Source organism: Nymphalis io, chromosome 13 (genome assembly GCF_905147045.1).
Source record: "Nymphalis io chromosome 13, ilAglIoxx1.1, whole genome shotgun sequence".
Taxonomy (NCBI): Eukaryota; Metazoa; Arthropoda; class Insecta; order Lepidoptera; family Nymphalidae; genus Nymphalis; species Nymphalis io.
In genome coordinates, this window is record NC_065900.1 from 12,083,775 (window position 1) to 12,091,341 (window position 7,567).

Here is a 7,567-nt window from a genome sequence, read left to right on the forward strand (position 1 = left end):
ATAGGAAGGCGGACGAGCATATGAGCCACCTGATGGTAAGTGATCACCAACACTCATAGACATTAGCATTGTAAGAAATGTTAACCATCGCTTACATCACCAATGCGCCACCAACCTTGGGAACTAAGATGTTATGTCCCTTGTGCGTGTAATTACACTGGTTCACTCACCCTTCAAACCGGAACACAACAATACCAAGTACTGCTGTTTTGCGGTAGAATATCTGATGAGTGGGTGGTACCTACCCAGACGAGCTTGCACAAAGCTCAAAGAAAGATACTTTCCATTTGATTTATTTATATATTTAATCTATTATTTATTAGGTTATATTAAACCATATACATATTGTATACTAATAAAAATAACAGACTTCTTAATCCAATTTAATTCTATAATCTTAATAAATAAATAATGTTTTGATGGATGGATTTGATAAAGTTTTGTTGTATATATTTGGATTCAAGTTTAAGACGAACACATAAATCTAAAATGGCATCGATTTCTTGAACATCCCCAATATGCGACCCCTAAATTCCTCAACACGAAATGGGGCAGCCGGGATATTACCAATTACGACATGGAGATTAGATTTACCTTCCCCCGTATTGCGCACAAATTCCCAAGAGCGGTGTACATATTTTTAGCCAACTATCTTAAACCTTAAGGATATATAATGTTCATTTATTTGTTATTAAAATGTTCTTGTCATTTACTTAAGCCTTAATAGCATAACGGTATATGACCCCTTGCACTATTGTCTTTCATTTGTGGCACAAGCTTAACGCTAAGTTGGTTTTTTTTAATAAAATAGGAAGGCGGATGAACATTTGGGCCACCTAATGGTAAGTAGTCACCAAACGCCCTTAGACATTGGCATTGTAAAAAATGTTATCCATCGCTTACATCACCAATGCGCCACCAACTTTGGGAACTAAGATGTTATGTCTCTTGTGCTTGTAATTACACTAGCTCACTGTCACAACATTACCAGTTACTGCTGTTTTGCGGTAGAATATCTGATGAGTAGGTGGTAACTATCCAGACGAGCTTGCACAAAGCTCTACCACCAGTAAAATTGGTGAAGAAAATAGGCTGTATAAACTATCTAACAGGTAAAATAGGGAAAAGCTTCCATGTTGCAGTGTTGGATATCACAAGTACTCCCTGTATTACAACGTCTAGAGCATAAACCACTAATCTGAAGTAATATGATCACGGGAGTGTATCGAGTGTCATAAGTGTCTCTCACATGGTGGGTCGCGACCCGGCAACGAGCCATGAAAATAAAATAATGTATCGCCAGTCCTGTCATTTAATTATACTAGTAAATAAAAATTGCTTGGCACGTCGTTTGGATGGAAAAATTGCTATAATCAGAATCGGTCGGAACTGCTTTATAATTCTATTATCAATACAAGATTTGAGGATTGACACATACACGCACAGATAAAGCTAAATAAAAGTTTGTTTATATATATTTTTTTAATTTAAATTTTTGGTAAAAGTTAACGCATCGATTTACATTATTTTAAGATAATCAAATGTATTTATTCATACTCATTTATTAACCGTAAAAATAATCGCGAAAGAGACAAAAACGATTATGGAAACGCATAAGCATCATTCGACGTCATTAGAAATTCAATATGGCGGACGGTATCAATTGAATTATCAATCTGACTGTGTGAAACCACCGTGCGGTTAGTTTTAATTGAGAGTAATGCGAGAATCTACTGAACCCAATGTTTGCAATTTCACATAATAATGTATCCCTAATTATAACCTTACTACGCAATTAAAATATTTGTTAGGATAAATAATTATTTAGTAATAGTAGTAGTATAGTAACAGCCTGTTAATGTCCCACTGCTGGGCTAAGGCCTCCTCTCCCTTTTGAGGAGAAGGTTTGGAGCTTATTCCACCACGCTGCTCCAATGCAGGTTGGTAGAATACACATGTGGCAGAATTTCAATGAAATTGGACACATGCAGGTTTCCTCACGATGTTTTCCTTCACCGTTAAGCACGAGATGAATTATAAACACAAATTAAGCACATGAAAATTCAGTGGTGCTTGCCCGGGTTTGAACCCACGATCATCGGTTAAGATTCACGCGTTCTTACCACTAGGCCATCTCGGCTTTATTATATTATAATATTTATTTAATTAAATTTAATTATTTCTTAAACTTTAATTTCGAAAATAACTACAGAGTTTCTTGTCGGTTGTTCTAGGTAGAATCTATATTCAGAACCGGTGGTAGCTTTTAATTTAATTTTGTAAAAAGACGATTCAAAAGTGCTCGAAAGACATGAATAAAGTATATTTTTTGTTTTGATTTTTTATATACTAGTAAAAAACTTTTATTTCATAGAAAATATGTATATGTGCTTAGTTTATATATTATATGTATATACTGGAAACTTAGATTAAATATATCGAATTTCATTGGACTGATGAATCTATTTTCATTGTTCTTAGGATGTCGAAAATTGTCCGCTAGCCCATGAAATTCATTTGAGTGCCTCAGCCCACCAATTAATAACCATAATACTATTTATAAATTTAATTGTTATAATTATTTATCAATTATTATTTCAATAAAAACAATAGTTTATTTTTTAAAGGCAAAAACAATAAAAGAAACTTTTAAAGTAATACAATTAGAAATAATGTATTAATTATTCACTTCACAATAGTTCGTAACGGTAAAGGCATATTATGACAGACTTGAATTAATTTTGCGAGACTGGCCCTAGGACGAGATTAAAGAAGTCATCGGACCTTTCGTGGGCAAAATACAAATGTACAATTACTTAGTACTTAATATAAAAAGACAAACATATCAGCATTAATGTTATTTTACCATTAATGTTTTAGACTGTCGAATCCTCGGAATGAGAGCATTTACCTATATTTGTACTCATACTAAATAATATACATATATTAAATTTTATACTAATTTATATAATTGACATACCTTTTGGTACAAGTCGTTAGGTAAGCCATTAGAACTCGGTTAGCTTCAAATTTACTTCTTCGTAAATGCCTGCGACCTGCAAATTTTATAAGTTTTAAGGGACGTGACGTAGCCAGAAATGTATTTATCAAATAAATTCAGTAAAATCGGATTAGGAAAAAAAATTATGTTTGATTTAGTAGTTTCTTTTTTTTTTCGGAAGATGCATTGATATTCCGGTTTTAATTGGTATGACATTAGAAAATACATTACCTGTTTAATCGGGAGGGGGCGCGGAGCGGGCGCGCTCAGTGAGTCGCACCAACGCCATTTGCCCCCGCCTGTAAAATATACCGTAATTAAACACACGTTACATATAAATTATAAAAAATTAATTTATATAAACTAAGGATTAGTAAAGTAATAGTCCGTTATTATATCAGCTGGGCAACTTCTAGTGTCCTTTTAACAGTCTTATAGTTGATTCTACCATGATGACTTTGTGACCTTATATCTTCCGAGCATGCAAGTTTTCTCGTGGTGTTTTTCTTCAGTGCGCACGAGATGAATGATACGACACGAATTAAGTGCAGAATAACTTAGTGCAAGTGTTTGTTCTCATTTGAACATGCAATTTTAGGTTAAGACTGGCGGTGTTTCTATTCATTGGAGCAACTCTGTTGTCCAGGCTACAATCGGTTGGGGGATTAATAACTTAATCTTATCTTTTCTATTAAAGTAGCAGCCTGTAATTATCCCACAGCTGGGCTAAAGTCTCCTCAACATGTGTGGCAAATTTTCATCCATGAATTATAACACAAGTAAAGCACATGGAAACCAGCGATGCTTGCCCAGGTTTGAACTAGGAATCATCGGTTAAGAATTTGGGATTCACGTCTTCTATTGTATAAATTATTTTCTTCTTGATAGAATCTGTATTAGGAAATTAGTGTAGTTTTACATTTTAATTTAATCTTATAAAATTTCGAGACTTTAAAAAAATGTATGATGTGAATTGTTAAACTCAACGCTACGGTCAACGCGTATATAATTTAGAATAACCTAATATTTATTTAAGTTAATTTGATTATAATTTTTTTAAATGTTTTTATTCAATTTCGTGATATGATTTTTACAACGACCAACATTAAAATGACTTGTTGAATGAATGAATTATTTGACTTTTGTATAAATAGCGATGTATTTACAATGAACGATCATAATTATTGTTGAACTTGAGCAGGGTGGTTACTCTGCCTGTTTAATAAATATTGTTTATAACAACACAACACTTCTTTCGCTATCCTGGCTCACCTTCTGTTTCAGAATATATTCATGAAATGCTTTTTTCAAACCGAAATCCACTAACTTAAGCATTATAAATACGATAAAATTAGGTTTTTTTTTTGTTTTCTACTTCAATTAAGTATATATTACTAAGAGGCGGCATCATATTTTATTTCACTAAAAATAATTTAATGACATTTGTCATTAACGTACCTACTTAGCTTGAAAAAGACGGTTGACTCTTCAATATGATTATTGGAGACGAGTGTTTTAAACATATCTTATTATTGAAACATTCTCATTTCCAATTTAAAACTCATAACAGCGTCAATTGGAGTGGAGTAATACTCTTTTTTTTCCCACAAGAGTACTTTATCTGTGGTAAAATATGCTCCAAGCTATCTACTAAAAAGGAGAGAACGCCTTAGATCCGTAAATGGGCTTTATATGCTGTTATACTCCTTACTAATATAATAAATGCGAAAGTAAAGGTATTTGTTGGTTTGTTACGCTTAGACTGTCTGAACTACTCAATCATATTTGCATACACGTTGTCAAGAGGATGGCATGGACACATGATACCTAACAGCCTCCCTCCTCATACGCGGACAAAGTCACGGGCAGAAAATTATGCTACATAAATAAAATACCTTTAATCGGAATGTTATTCAAGTAAATAGTTTATTAAAATATTATTACAACTGAGTTCTTGATATTATTTCATTAAAATCTATAGATAATTAATATCTGAATTGGACATTTAATAGTAAGACATATTTATTTTCAAAGCCCTGGTAACCCTATCCAAGAAACAGTTTCGCCATGTCGTTCGTCATGGTGTTCCATAAATAAATTAACATGAGAAAAACAAGGCAACGTCGTATTTCCGTCCTCAGGAATGATGAGCCATAACTAATGACAACATAGTTTTACTGGTGCGGTTGAAAAAATTGGTTATTTTTAAATTCTTGTACAAGATTCAAAGTGGTGTTCGGCTATTGTAACTCATGGGTATTAAGACGAAAAATTAGATTTATAGTCGTGAGGCGTATTTTTTCGCATCCAACCGGTAGTTTTTTTTTATGTTATAGGTAGGCGGACGTGCATATGGGCAGGTAGCCCATGATGTTATGTTGTCACTACCACCCACAGCCATTGGTTAATCGCCTATAGTCAACCAACCTTGGGAACGAAGATGTTATATCCCTTGTGCCTGTAGTTACACTGGCTCACTCATGCTTCAAACGGGAATGCAACAATACTAAGTATTATAAGCTGTTTAGCGGTAGAATAACTGATGAGTGGGTGGTACTTACCCAGACTTGCACAAAGCCCTACATCAGTTTCAGAGAGTAGCATAAATATTCAGCTTTATTATAATATCAGTATAAATTTAATATTTGTTTATCAATACCAATTATAATACTAAAAGTAGCTAATTATAAAATTAGGTTTAATAGGACTACAATTTAAGCCTTTGTGTTCCATCATCAATCTCTGTTAATCCTGGCCTACATTTTCTTATCCCTTGTATTTATAATATAAAAAATGTATTTATTCTCATTTTAAGCATCTTTTTTTTTAAGTATATAGGCTAGTGCTTGACTGTTATCATACCTGATTGAAAGTGAAGATACAGTCTAAAGTGGAGCGTGCTTGCTTAAAAGATGCCTATTCACTCGACTTGAAAGTACCCATATTGTAGGTGGTGGGGTAAACAGAGGTCGGGAGAGTATTCCAGACCTGAGCAGTGCGTATCAGAAACGAGGAAGCAAATCGTTTTGTATGTGTCTTAGATACGTCAACTACTTATGGGGGCACATCTATTTTTGTGTAATAGTTTAAAAAAAAACAAGAATTATATATACATATATTTACCAATTACTATATATATATATATAACCATAGTCCAATTGATTGAAATTTAGGTGTAAGACGAAATCTTGCCTAACATCTAATGACCGATGAAGTTACGGTTAAACTAAATAATAATCTTATTATACAAAAACAATTTATTATATACATTAAAGTAGTAGGTAAGATTTGTTCATTTGCATGAAGGATTAATAATAGTTTAATTATCATGTCAATGTAATTTAATTGTTGAAATATAGTAGTAACTTGCCAGTATTCCAAGTAGAATCTACATTCCAAAATGGTGGTCAACTAAATATTCATTTTGATTTATTCTTGTAAAGCGACACTTCAAAAGTTGCTTTTTTCAATTAAAAAAAAAATGATTAAGTATATTAAACAAAAAATTAAATAGTGATAAAACATTTAACTATAAGTTTTTATAACTATTTATATTAGTATTTCATTTTGAATAATGATAAAAATGATGAAGTTGAAATGATAACAAATAATGTTAACAAGTACAAACCAGTATTAACTCGAACAGAAACTGTAAATGTTAATCCAATAACATGGTGTCTATTAGATTAACATATAACCTTACACAGATTATTATAGATTGAGAAAAATTATAATCAATAAAACTAAATAACTATCTATGAAACATTGTCTCGATATTAAGATATATATAATTTATTGTTAATAAGAGTGGCTCACGCCCAGCACTGGGACATTTACCAGCTTTTACTGTAATACATAAATTTAATTTACTTACGAATGAATTATTCTCATAGTAGTACTTATGATGTAACTTTTATTTTATATCATATCAAACCAATTAAATGGAGTGTTATTGGATTTTGTTCTTCTACACATGTTTATCTGAACTCTATAAGTATATCTCAAGTTGATGTGAGGTAATGTATAAATATTATAACTAAATTTTTCCTACAATGTCTGTAAACGTTCAACATAAAGATGTATAAAGATTAGAGTAGTGCTTTTCATAATTGCAACAGGAGAAAACAGGAGTACATTAATATCAAGGCGAATGGAAAAAAAATAAAAGTAGCGCGTAGTCTAGTAAAGATGGTTTATCAATAAGATGCAGGTAGATTGTTATTTATACGTATAGAGGCTTGGAGAGCAGCATTCGCTCATAAAAATGATCTTAACGATTGACGTTTGTAATATTTTATACATGTTTTTTATGTATAAATTACTCATATAAGATTTTTATCGTAATTATTCAAGAAGTTCATAAAAAAACTTCGTTAAAATTAACCATCATTCATATACAAGAATGTTTATCAATCAGTCTTAAATATTTATTGCATACTTAAAAGGTTTATTATACTCACCATTTTAACGTTTTTATATATTGATTGCACCTTTTTTTCAAAGCTTGATTAAATAATTCGAAAATCACAACAAATCTCCCACCGACGGCCGCTTGCAATTTCTTCG

General features: G+C 32.0%; 1 protein-coding gene across 1 annotated transcript in view; it reads right to left on the minus strand.

The window, feature by feature from the left end:
- The window catches only part of LOC126772990 (adenomatous polyposis coli protein-like), a 61,468-nt gene extending 53,902 nt beyond the window's left edge, over positions 1-7,566 (minus strand). The window contains exons 1-3 of the mRNA XM_050493592.1: positions 7,462-7,566; positions 3,233-3,300; positions 2,981-3,056 (exon numbers count right to left, since the gene is read on the minus strand). The gene's annotated coding sequence lies outside the window, so the exon portion shown is untranslated. The remainder of the gene's footprint in view (positions 1-2,980; positions 3,057-3,232; positions 3,301-7,461) is intronic.
- Position 7,567: the final 1 nt, after the last annotated feature.